The sequence below is a fragment of the Terrapene carolina genome, unplaced genomic scaffold (genome assembly GCF_002925995.2).
Source record: "Terrapene carolina triunguis isolate 2854851 unplaced genomic scaffold, T_m_triunguis-2.0 Scaffold183, whole genome shotgun sequence".
Lineage (NCBI taxonomy): Eukaryota > Metazoa > Chordata > Testudines > Emydidae > Terrapene > Terrapene triunguis.
In genome coordinates this window covers 86,152-100,355 of record NW_020664534.1, presented here as the reverse complement: position 1 = coordinate 100,355, position 14,204 = coordinate 86,152, and the positions used below count along the sequence as shown (strand labels likewise).

The window sequence follows — 14,204 nt, the reverse complement described above, 5'->3', positions numbered from 1 at the left end:
CTGTATTAAAATGAATTAAAATATATAAACAAAGGGCTAAACCCTAAGGTCTTTACTCAGAAAAATTCCTACTACTGACTAACTGGTGTAGTTTTGACTGTGTGAAAACTGATGAAGGAGCTTGAGATTTTGTACATTAAGAATAAACAACAAAACAGCCACCCAACAAATGTAATAGCTGAGATATAAATAGGACAAAAGGCACAGGCCTGTGCTCCTGCTGGTGTGCGACTGCATCACCCTCGGGGGAACTCTGGGAGGAATTGTGCCTTGGCTCCCAAAAAACGCTTGAGAGGGAGAGAGAGAGAGCGCATGCATGTGCAGGAGGGCAAGTTTTATGGTTCACTGCATGAGCCCTTAGGAGGGTGCACTATGTGCTCCCTTCTATTGCTGGACACTTCTGTTGAACAGTTGAGTGGGGCTGCGGCCTCTTTTCTTCTCTCCTCCCAGAGAGATGCCTAGGACACTAGTGGGGTTCAGGAGAGAAAAGGGATTGCAAGTGTGCTGACCCTTGGCATAGGAAATGGAAAGGCTTTTGTACCCCCACACATAGGACAGGGATGAATCAGACCTAACATATTTTGAATATGCTGGAAATTAATAAACATTCAAGTGAACAATATAAGAAACGAGTCATTATCCCAGGTTTTAATCAATGAGGTTTATGGTTTCCATATATATATATATTATATATATACACACACACACACACACACACACACACACACACTCACTCTATGCTGGTCTGTTTGTGCAACCATGGCCACCATATTTTCTTTAGCATGTTCCTTGAGTTTTACATCAAGCACTTTGGCTCAAGCATTAAAGAAAGGGTTACAAGTCCTCTCCTGTATATCTGATGCAGCCACTAGGAACCAGCCTACTTCAAGCATAGAGAGAGATAGAAAAGCAACGACAGCTGGCTGTCATCTTACTGGGATTGTCCTCATCCTCAACTGCTTAGAGTAGCTCATCTGTTACTTATACCCTGCAAAATAAGCTCTTCTGCTACAGAAACACTGAGGTAAGCCTAGGCCCAGGGCAGTGGTGAGAGGAACCTTTAGACCCCCTCCTGCACCCATCAAGCCAAGAAGCTTTCCACAAGCTGAACTGAAATGCTTCACACAAAACCATACAAGAGCACATGCCCAACAGCACATAATATTGAGGAGTATTTAGGCTAATGGGCCTAAATTTAGGAATATGAAAGGAATATGGAACTGGTCCAATATTTATGTTTTCCTTCCCAGGGTATCATCAACTTAATTTGATACGCCAATTTTAGACATGGCAAAATTACATTGCACTTTTATTGCTGAAGTATAATCATCTGCTTGCCAATGAGGGGAATGGGCAGGCAGCAACCCACTTTTTTTTTTTTTTTTTTTTAAAGAAGGATAGTTTGCAAACACAAATTTAATTGCAAGTTCTAATAGTAAATACCAGAATGATCATATTAAGTGTTTGAAAGACAAAAAGTAACCTGATATGGGTTTTACATGCACAAGACTCAATTTAAATTCTTAACAACAGTATGCAAACTGACAGTACATATGGCAACACATTACTAAGCTACAGTTCAGATCTTTAACTTCTGCTTGCATTTCATTTTAAGGTTATTTTGGCAACTGATCAATTTGTATTACTTCCGCTGGGGTTTACGGGTAAAATGAAAAGGGACACTCTCAGATTAAAAATAATATAGCCTATTATGTTTAAACACAAAAACTTTGTTTAGTGACAGTCAGGGTAGCATTTGGACACATTCAAAATCTTAAAAACCACAAATATTCCCTGTTTATAAATGAGATTATGTTAATCAACACATGGGGAGCAAAGCAAAGGGTGCAGAAAGTTTTAAATTTCTTGCAGCGTGTCCAAAATAAAGGTAAGACAGTCCAGTGAAAACGTCAAAAAAGGGGTCACTTTGGAACTCCTGTTATCTCTGTATCAACTGAATTCTCATAACATTATGATGAAAAGTTAAAATAGTACTCAAAAATATCCCTGACAGTGTGCCCAAAAGAGCTATAAAATCCCAGGGACTCCCTAGGTGAGAAAGAAAGAGACAGAAGAAGAGAAAAGGAGTACCGGTATCAATGCCAAAGATTAAGAAACAGAGAACAGTATGCATCATGAGAAACACACAATGAATGCTTGAGTAATATGTGACTTATCAGTAGTATAGTATATGCAGACATGCCAAGCTAGAAAATAAAGAATATTTTCAAACTACTGGTTTTTTAAATATATTTTTTTTAATAATTTTATTGTACTTGAAAAATAAAAACAGCATAGAAACTTGAATACAAACTATTCTAATTGTTACAATATTACATTTATTATATAGCTCCTCCCATTGGAAGGTCTCAATGGGCTTAGCAAGCTTTAATAAACTAAGCTACACCACACTGCACTGTAGTATTATTATCCCTATTATACATATAGAAACTGAAGTACTAAGGTCCTGATCCTGCAAAAACTTCTTTATGTGCTGAACTTTTAAGTGGGACTACTCACAGTGCATAAAGTTAAGTATGTGCTTAAGTTTTCGCAGGATTGAGGACCATGAGTTTATAAAACTTGCTCAAGGTCTCAAGAGGAAATCTTTAACTGAGACAGGCATATAACTCAGGTCTCCTAGTCCTGTGCTTTAGTAACATCATTTCTCTTATGTAGCACTGTAATAACAGGCAACCATTAACCAAAGTGTTGAGATATAAACCTCCATGGATATTAGAAAGCATGTAGGTAGGGAAGCAGCAGGACACACTGCATTAACCTTTGCAACATGTGATCTGTAATTAATGGAATGGGGCTGGCCATCAGAGAGAGGAAATTAAGTGGAAGAGATGGCAAAGCAACAACACAAAAGAACAGGAGAGAAAACAGTGTTTAGGAAGATGGAAGTGAGACATGAAATAAAGAGAAAGATCAATAAGAGAGGAGTCAGGCAACACTCTTCCTTATCAAGATCATCAAGGAAGGCAGTCACTGCAGGGAAAGGCTACTCTAGATATTGACTGGCATCACTCTCTGTATTGTCCAGAAAGATTTCTAAATCAGCCCAAATGTTCTCCAAAACCATAGGTGTGGTTTTGGGGTTTTGCTGTTGTTGTTTTAAAGTACTGAGCAGGTCAAAATGACTACACTTTGCACTTCTAAGGTGCCTTCCACTAAGGGAACTGAAAGTGTTTTACAAACATTAAAGAATTAAAAATGAACTGCAAGGCATTGCACCACCACACCCCCTTCATACAATTGTAATGTATATATTCTGTGTTATGAATTTCACAGTTCTACTTTTTATTACACTCAAAATATCAGCACCTCATTTCCCTCTTTTTGCCATAAGACCTTTGCTGGATCTTTGAGGGAAGCAAGAAGCCTGTTCTTACTTAACTTTTGAGGTCCTACAAAGATCTGACCTACAGTCTCCAGCAGATGGAGAGAAGCAAGAATATCTTATTTCTAAAAAGCAAGCAGTCCAAAAATGTTTATTAAACAAAGTTGACATAGTCTTTATCTGTCATAAAGAAGTTGTAAAGGACAGAAACCATTTGTAGCTAGGCCTATCCTCTATAAGTCTCAAAGCACTTCAGTGGGGTAGGAATTATGGATTTACGTAGTTCAAACAGAACAAACCCTTCACTATGCCTTTATTTCCTTCTCTCACAATGCAAGTCAGTGGCAAAGCCAGGAATGGAACCCCAGTCACTTCCACACTTCTTAAGCATTAATTCATAGTGTCTCTTCTAGGTGCCTAACTGTTTGAGTGACATTTAAACTAGGCCTAGGTATAAGGCTTCAGAAAAGTAATCTGAAGCCAATACATTTATAGTGATTAGTATTTTCCATATGGAAAATAGGCAGAACACAGGCAGGAAAGTGATCACTCAGCTCTGTTCTAAACATAATGCTAATTCATTTGGGGGATATTTTTAACAGACTTAACTTTTTTCATTTCCAGTTAGGGGTTTGTTTGTGCTGTGGTTAACGCTAAAGCGAAATGAGTTTGGTGGTCTTAATCTAGTCCGAGAAGCTTGAAACTGATTTGATTTTGGAACAAAGAGCTATACTTTATAAGCAAACAGAATTAAAAGGGAATTTTTATGAAAAAAGTTTCAGCTACTGGCACAAGGTTATGAGAAATTGCTATGTAGAAGACTGATATTTCCTATATTTAATGAAATATAGGAACTTCTATTATAAATTTCTGGAAGAGCATTAAGTTGAAATAACATTGAGCTACTTAGTAATATTTATTGTATTGTATTGCATTGCAACGGTTATTGAGGGGTCAAACTAAGTTAGTACACAGCACTACTCAATCCTGGCAATTCTATAGTGATCTCACGAGACTCAGCAGAACTTAAATTTCATTTAATATAAAATAAATGAAGCCTTTATATCCTATGTTTGCAAAGAAAACCTAAATATAAATCAATGCAGTGTTGTCATACTATCCTGTAGGACATAAGCAACTATGGACACACTTGTGCAACCCCCACGGTGTACAGTTTCTCAACCTGGGGTGGTCACAACCCCCAGAAGATGAGCTAACAGGTAGTTGCAACCAGCTTTCCCTTTCCATATTGCTAAGTGGGATGAGTATCCCGGATAGATCCCAGATAGATGAAATGGGAGTGGGGGGGGAGGGGGGAGAGTGTCACTGTATGGAAAAGTTTGAGAATAAATGCCATAGACTTCAAGGGTGTAGCAGTGGCCATGCTCACTTAGAGCTGAAGGAGATATCAGGCCATAGCCTCAGCTGGTGTCAACCGTCATAGTCCTTTGAAGTCAACAGAGTTAGGCAGCTTTACATCAGCTGAGGATCTGACCCATCATGCTTGCTTTAATCACAATGCCTCCCAGGTCTCACACTGAGGAGGTATACCTCCAAATTTCCCCCAGAAGAGATTTAAAGCCCTCTGAAGTCAATGGAAAGACTTCCACAGAGGACAATGTAATCAGGACTTTGGAACAGGCCCTATAACTATAGCAGAACCCACAATGGGAAAAAAATTAATTAGTGACAGGCTCTACCACGGTTTTATTTATGGGCGAAAGCCTTTTAAACATCTAAGTAAAAACTAATATTTGTTTATAAATATAACAGTTTAAAACAATACTTGTAAGCTCAATAGAAACAAATTGTTTTTTAAAAAGGAGAATAAACTACCCACAGTAGTAAATACTACAACTCATTAGTAGATATCTGCAGGACCAGATCCTTATCCTGCTACTTGTTATAAACAGTATGTGTCTGTGTGTATATATATAATTTATTTGTGCATATACAACTAGGTTGTGGGGTTTTTTTTGTTTGTTTTTTTTTCCACCCCCCCAAGTTTCATCCTGGTTACACTTTTCAAAGATGGAAATTATCGTGTTAGTCCCTTTATAGATTACAGAGATTTAAGATTTTATGCTTAGACCAGACAATTGCAACACCAGTCATTTGGATGTTACATCTTAGACATTTTAATTACAGTGCGCCAGTAAGCACAAGACATGCCAATTAATTAATTAATACTTACCTATTTTCATGTTTTTTTTGTGAAACATTACAGCATGAAAAGTGTTTTGAAATCATTGGAATGAAGGTGCTATAAAAGTGCCAAGCAATACTGGTTTTTTTTAATCCCCACAGGAAATTCATGTGTAGCTAGATCGCAAGTTCAAAAAATAAAAAATAAAAATCTTTGCTGGATTTTTTGTGTTCCAGATTACAATAAAATACAATATGACAATAGTTTAAATTACATGAAAAAATATCTCTAACAAGTTTGCAAATGGATAAAAAAAAGTGTCCTAACACCCATTTGTCTAGCTTTGACATTGCATTCTGTAGACACATGTGAAGATGACCTGCTGTTTCTTATAAGCCTTGTTTTAATGCTCAATGATATTTGCTACTGGTCAAAACTGAGTTTTTCCTTGCCTTACAGTTTTTAATGTTCTAATAAGAGAAAAATCATTCTGGGAATCAAAATAATTTTAAAACGTAGTTAGATGATAACAGAGAAGTCCTGTTGATCACTGCTGTATTTTCAGGCACAAGAGAAGTAGGGCAAATTCCAAATTTTCAGTCACAGCAGTCCTTTCAAAACTGGAACAAGCCCTCTTAAAACAGGATATGTACATTACAGCAGCCCACTGCTAACGGAGGCTATGGTTTCTTTGCTCCAGAACTTTCATGGTGCTGCAGCTTTAAACTTAGGGCACTACAAAGATGAAGATTTTGAATAGCTTTGCTGAGATAATCACCAGAGATTTCTCCTCTTTGTCTAAAATTCTCTCTGAACTAATACAGATCTTGCTTGAGGCAAAACTTTAATATTTTCAAAATAGGAGGAGTAATTTCAAAAGAGAGTAAAGGAGAATGGGTGTGTGTGGGGGGGGGTCAAAACAGAGCTCAGAGTGGAATGGTAATTGTAACCATCACCAGGAAGCCATGACTACGGCTCTATAATGCAATGTTCCTTTACTGAGCATAAGCAAGGACAATAACAAGTTGTCGGGAAGTGCTGTGGTTAATCCAGAGAATCAGGTTGTCCGAACATGTTTGCATTTATTTGAACAGGAAAATCTAACACCATTATTTAAGGGAGACCAGTTCTTTAAGCAAAATTATTTATATTAATTTATTTTTCTGAAGCCATCTGATCTGGGAACCACTGGACTTAAGAGCATCAGTGTTCCAAAGCCTGGGTAAAGTTAATTTAAATAATCCTAAAAAGTTCAAAAAGCTATTTTTATTGCTGTGCTTTGCAGCCATTTCATGTTTCACACAAACTGAAAAGAAGCTGAATCAGATACCTCCAACCGCATCTGGAAACAGCCCCAAGATAGTGTGTGTGCTCTGCTAATTAGTACTTAAATTACGCCATTTAGAAAAAAATAGCTGATCCTCTATCTTCCCCCAAAAAACCTGGAACGCCTTTTCTCATCTTTCCTTTTTGTATGATCTCAGTTTACTTATAATAAAGATGTTGTTTATTATCTTCATTTAAACCATGACTTTCACTAAAATACAGCAGGAATCATGAGTATATCATGACTGTAAATCAATAATGGACAACCCTCATCTGGCATCATCATTGTAACCAATTAAGAGTGGAATTCATCTTTTCCTTTCCAGTTATACTGAGAAGATATTTAATAAAGCATTTGCGACTCACCTCTTTTGCAGTTCTGTTACCATCAGCATATGAACTCGAAACCACAGCACTTCCGACAAATTCTCGAGGTACCTCTATTGTTCCCTTTAAATTAAATCCGAATTGGTTGCACGTTTTGCTGAGCTGCTAATGCTCACCACATGCTCTTTCTTTCAAGATTAAAATGTTTTCCATTAGGTATTTCTAACACTGAACAGAAATCTGTAAAATGCCCCTCAAAGAACCTCTTCTCTTTGAGCCTCTCATTTGGGCCTGTAAATCACAATTCACAGGCCCAAATGAGAGACTCAAAGAAAAGACCTGAAACCTCTGGTAAGCCTCGATTACGAAAGGTTTTTATGGGACAATGTCTTCCCATATTTTGGAGGGCCCATTATAAATTACAAAAGTTCTCGTTTCCTGGGAGATAACTTGTTAGCCTAAGAACCCATAAATAGGGAAAGCAGTTTCTGAACATCAGAAGATACTTCACAGGATCTGCAACTATTACCATAGGCCAACTGTCAGAACAGTGTACATTTACACATTCCAAACAAATGCAACATTTGCTTGAACATTCAGGTTGCACGGTTAAGCATTCAAAAGTAAGGAAATGCCAACAGTGTGGTTACATGCGGAACCTTAACTCTGCCCTCTGAGAGAATGCAATACAGTATAGTCTTTTATGACATGATCATATATGGTTTCTCAAATATATCACTTTTTTCCTATGTTTATGTACTTCCAGGTCAGACTTTTTTTCTTTCTTGTCTATCTACACTAATTTCTTCGTCCTTAGGTACCAGATATCTTTACTGGTTTAAGGGTTAGATTTCGTCACTAGTACACCAATCCAGGAGCAACAGAGGGAAAGACTTGAGGCTCAGGCATTCAATGGGACTATTCACATATATAAAGTTAAACACATGCAAGAATGATTGCAGGATCAGGTTCTAATATACAACAACATATGCAACAAGTGACTGTGACCAATAATGGGAAGGAAAAGGAGCAGGGAGGATGAGGATTAGCTATGTGCTCTAACTGGTGATTCTGAATCACTTTAAGATAAAGATATCCTCCTTGCTCAGCAAGCCTGTCTACCTAATCATTATCAGCTGACAGTTTCCCACAGGCATCACAGTACAGGTGGATCTTGAAGGGGAACTTATGGACCAATCTGGGGAGAGTATTTCACGCATAAGCAGCATCATGGAAAAAATGAAAAGGAGTAAATGAGGGATCGGGATGGTTGGGGTTAGCATTGCCAGTAATCAGAGAGGGTAAAAGGGCCAATACAGTGGAATTTTCAAAAAATTATGAGTGATTGAATACCTGGGGTTAAAATGGACTCTATTTTGCAATTGCTGCTGTTCCTGCTATAATATATATAGGGGTGCTATGAGGTTAAATGCATTAATATTTGTAAAAGCTCCACATAAATGCTAAGAATTATTTTTATTGTGCATGTAAATAAAAATAATACACACACACACACACACACACACACATATATATATATATAAATAAAAATAAAATGTAGGAGAGAGTATTTTGGAGGATAGGAACTATAATCGTACAAATAAAATCAGTATGAACTTTAAAATCATTGTTTTGGCATATTGTAACTAGAATGTTAATCCTTATTGAATTAGCCTCTTCATTTTGATAGCAATCACACAGCCAAACAGGCTGGCTGATTTAATTACATTTTGCAGTTCCTGTTACATGGAGCACTACCTCAGGCAAAGATTTGCTGTCCATCAAAACTACTATATCTTGGCAGAAAATCATTGGTTGACACACACATCTAGAGTGATGTAAAGTGATTAGTTCGTTATTATAATATTTATTTATTGAACTGTGATAGTGCTTAGAGGCTCCAATCACGGACTAGGGCTTCACTGTGCTAGTATTATGCACACATATAATAAAAATGATGTCTCTGCACCAAAGAGCTTACAATCAAAGTATATACTGAGCGATAACAGATAGATAAAAAGCAGGTATGGGGAGCACAAAGTAACAGTGAGATAATTATTAGTGTACTAAGCAGCAAACTAAAGATCAGTTTATACCATGCAATCATACTGAGCACGCTACTATACGGAGCAGAGACTTGTCCAATGACAGTGGCTAACAAAAACAGATTGGAGGCTGCCTCTCAGACATGGCTGAGGAAGATACTGCACATTACATGGAAAGACAAAATAACAAATGGAGAGTAAGGAAGCTGACAGAGCAGGACATGTTAGAAAACAAAGAAAGAAGGCTCAGATGGTTGTGACATGCACACCATATCGGAGACATGCTAAGTAAGCACTGAATTGAGTACCTGAGGGAGGAAAGAGAAAGCAAAAAAGGCCAAGGATGAATGGGCAGAAGATAGTGACAGAAGATATTGAATGTATTGGCATCACTTGGAATGTAGTACCACAACTAGCGAGCAACCATAATATCTGGAGGAACCGGACTGCCTGATGTGTCAGCGGCACAGGAGGAACTAAGGTCTAAGGTACTGTATTAAGCAGAGGTCACAGCATACCAGCTGCCTGGCCACTCTCATACAGAAAAAGTAAAGTGAACGTTCAAGAAATAATGAAGAGTTCCCTTGTTCTGGTCACTGTGTTCTCTTCTTCTATTAATCTGTCACAGAAAAATGTTGGCAGTACGTAATTATTGAGTTAATTGGTGTTGCTAGGGAAAGCCCAGAATTTTGTCCATGCAATACTGGGCACTAACTAGTCAAAAGCTGCTCTGACTGAAGTCTATGTTTTGCTGGAAAAGGTGAAAGTTCTTAGCACTATTGATGTTTTAGGCCAAATCTTGGTTTACATAGGAATTTATCAAGTAATCTTCCATATTTAAAACACACGTGCAAAAAATAATATTAGATCACAAACAAATGAAAGCAAGGAAATTTGGATATAAGGCGTGCCAAGACACCAATGAGACTTAACCCAGGGAGTATTAACTCACTGTCAAAGTAATTACACCAAACAAAAATCAAAATTTGATAGAACTGAGAACAAGCCATCTGAAACTGGGCCATTTAAGGCCTGCTTCTGCTCAATTTACATTAATTGGTGCAAAACTAAGCCCATCATTTTCACTGGTTTTATGCTCTATAAACAAAAACCTGGATTAAGCTACAGCAAAATTTCAGCTCACTCAAGTCTTGTTTTTAAAACTGTTCATTTGTTTGATTACATTAATCATGATATGATTCAACTGGGATTAAATAAGACACAGGGAAAAAATAGAGTTATATAAAAGCTATTTGTTCCTTCTTCCATCAAGTTCTTAATTTGAGCATAATGTTATGAGGCCCAAAAAATGAGAGCGAAAACTTCTTAATGTTAAATTTAAAAAACAGAGACAGAGAGAGAGGGAGTGTGCAGTGATGAGAGAGGTCTGCTATGATAATAAATACATTCAATGACAGTTTCAGTGTTCAAATTACTACAAAGCATTCACCTCTTTTCTGCCTCCTGCTTTAAGTTGCTTCCTTTGTCACAAATTGGAGGTGGGACTGTAACTACTACTACTTCCTAAAGCTCACAAAAGATTAGTCAATACATCTGCTGGCACTAATGCCCAATGAATTGCCAAGAGATTAGCATCCCCTAATGCGGGGAAATTTATTTTGACATTCTGAACACAAATGTTTATATATTTGACATGAAAAAGAAAAGATTTAGGGATGGAAAAAAATATTGGACAATTTATTCATGGGAGCTTTTATTCAAAGAAAAACAAAATCTTTTATTTCAGCCCTAAATGCAAATTATGATTGGGAGTCTGGCAGTGATGACAAGCTATGTGACAACAGCCCTGATGCTCTCTAGTAAAACAGCTATACTATAGTGATGACTTTAAACACAGTCACATTCTAAGCACAATCCTTTGCAAGCACATTGTGAAGAAAGACTATTGTAATTATAGTACAGGTGGGTGGAACCAAAGAAAAGATCTGAAGCACATTTCTTATTCCATAGAACACCAGCTCAAATTGCTCTAACTCCTGGCTTCTACCCTCCTCCCCCCAAATAAAAAAAAAGTAATATATCTTTCAACCTCAGAACCTAATGCTCATATTTGGAAAAAGGCATAGCATGCAGCTGATATGGACAGATACGCAAGATGAAGACAGATACTCATTGCCAGTGAAACACCCTTCCTAATTTCTGAAAAGTGTAACTGACATGTACCTTTCTCAGAATGATTCCAACACTAAAAAACATTCAGAGTTCCCTATTATTTCACAGTAGCTTATAAAAAAAATTAAGAAAAATACATTACAATCAGACATGGGCTGAAACAAAACCTCTGATCTGAAAACTCCAAAAACTTCAGCAGGGGGCTGGAATCTAAAATCAGATCCAGATCTTGCAGTTTGCCCCTATATTTATAATACACCTAGCCAAAAGTGCAGATCCAAATTAAATTTTGGAGATTTAAAATTCAAGGCATCATCTATGCACAGAACATTATGATAGCCTTTTACACTGAGAGACATATTTTTGAAAATGGAAGTTAAAATGTGTACAGTAAGATACATATGTTCAAGGACATTTATGCATGTCCATCAGATAACTGCAAATGCAAACCTAATGCTCTGACTCTTTGCATTCTGGCCAAACTAAAAATCTGACAGGAGGAAATATTTTTTGTGACTCTAGGAAACATGAAATTTTCTCTTGTGCTAATGGTCTGTTGAAGAGATACCATAGCCAGCCAGAACAAGTGTTTCTCCAAACTGTTTTTAATTTAATTCATATTTATACAATCATCCTAGTCTTGGCAACCTTGCTTCTTCTCTAATAGCAAAGCACATATGCTTAATAATAGTCCACTGTTGTTCTTCAATCAGCTAGTATAGGGGAATCTGTTTCTACATGATGCTGTCTAGAGACAGCTCTCAATGGGAGGCATTTGAGGAATTCTGTAGGTTGCTTATGTTCAGTTCAAATTCTTATAAAGGCTGTTTCAGAATGTGTCCCTAGATTAAGAAGAAAGTTTAATTGTATTTAAAGTCTGATTTCATGAACACTCAGACAACACTACAATCTTAGAAATAAAGTGAATCTTTACTCAGCTTTTTTTTTTCCCCTTTAATGAACCTAAAAACATGTGTCGCTATAGTTCTGTGTTCAGGCTATGATCTCTTGAATCCAGACTAGCACAGTATGAATGAAAGTGCCAAAGTAACCTATCATGGAAGAAAATGAAATGAAGGAGAGAAAAAGGAAGCTATGGAATACATTCTTTTTTATGAACCCAAGCCACTTACAATGTCCTGGTATGACAACATCAGTGCACTCTAGCCATTTGTATTAGCATCTACCACCAAGGTCCATTTAAATGAGTTGCTGTGCAGCAGATTGGTTTATAAAATTCCCATTGCAATGCACTGACTTCGCAATAGGCACTGTACCATAGGGTAACTTCATTCATGCCATGTTAGTACTATGTGGACATTTTAAGATACACATTAACTTGTTTCAATTGGCTTTTCTTAGGACAGCAATATTCTAACCAGAGTACTTCCAAAATCGTGACAGTGATAATGACAGTCTGCATGGCCAAGATCCACAATATACAGAAAAATAAATATTACAGGCTACTAAAATACAGTAGTTAGCTGTCAGCCAGCAATTTCTCACCTCCTCTTCTCAACCCAGTGAGCATAATCTAGGGGGTATGTACAAATGCTGTGGATACATGGATCGTGCAACCACTTTTAAGTATCCGCACCACAGCTTTCACATCACAGCTAGTTTAGTGTACAACACCAAAATCTCCATTGTGCTTCTTAAACTTCTACAGCAGGGGTCTCAAACTCAATTTACCTTGGGGCCAGTGCCAGTCCTCAAATCCTCCCAGTGGGCCAATAATGTCACTGAAGATGGTGTTCAGAAAATAAAACGTTGATATTGTATTTTTTATTTCAAATTTCTTAGAAAGAATAGAACTGTTGTACAACTTTATACAATTCTTTGCCTGCCAGAGATTTCTTAGCTTTGCCAGACACCTGGCAACGCTTCAGTTCTGTCAGTTTGTTGATGTTCGGACTCAGTGACTGAGCAGATGAAACCTTCAGGACTGCAACAAGGTGTGCATCAGATAGTTGTGTTCGGTATTTTGACTTGTTTATATTCATTGTGGAAAAAAGTGACGCTGACTCCATGGCTGACTCTGCCCGGCAACTAATGATGGTGCCTCCATGGCGGACTCTGCCAGGCAACTAGTGATGGTATCTCTGTTCCACTCCCCCAGCCAATGGGAGCTGTGGGGGGCGGCGCATGCAGCAGACAGAGCCGGCAGCATGGCTGCATGCGTCTCTCCTCCGCAGGCCGCAGTGGGGAGGTTCTCGGGCTGCAGATGGCCCGCGGGTCGGGACTTTGAGACCTCTGTTCTACAGATTACTTCCCCTCAATCACACATGGGCCCAACCCTCTTCATTTTATGTTTGAAACTTTTTTATTGAGGCAAAGTTAGAATAAAAGGTTAACATATTACATTGTACATTACCCATTCAGGAACAGGTTAATATTCAAAGAACCTGGCTAAAGATTCTGGCTTGCTGACTGTGGAGCCCTCCTCCTCTGAGTATGCTAAAAAGGGTGACCAAATTTCTAAATACCTGTTCTCTTTTTGGTGCTTCTCTTGCATAGGTACTTGATGTGAAAACTTTTCCATTACGAGGATAGTCCATATTTTACTATGCCACAATTCCCTGGAGGAGAAGTCATAGCTCTCCAATAATGTGCAATACAAAGTAACACAATAAAAAAGAAATTAATTTTCATTCTGTTTAAACTGTAGATCATTTTAGTAGAGCATTAAGTAAGCAGGTCATGGAGATCTCTAGGAAGATGACAAAATGTCAGAAGACGAATGTCTTTAATAATTTCTTCCCAAAGCTGTCTAGTTTCTGGACACAACCATCATGTGTGCTACTATGTTCCCCTTTCCTCCACGGCCCTCCAACAAAGCACTTCCCTAGTAGCAAAAATATGATTGATCTTATCTGGAGTC

General features: G+C 37.7%; 1 protein-coding gene across 1 annotated transcript in view; it reads right to left on the bottom strand.

The window, feature by feature from the left end:
- Positions 1 to 14,204, bottom strand: part of FHOD3 (formin homology 2 domain containing 3) — a 563,825-nt gene that overhangs the window by 515,235 nt on the left and 34,386 nt on the right. The gene's annotated exons all lie outside the window — the stretch shown is intronic.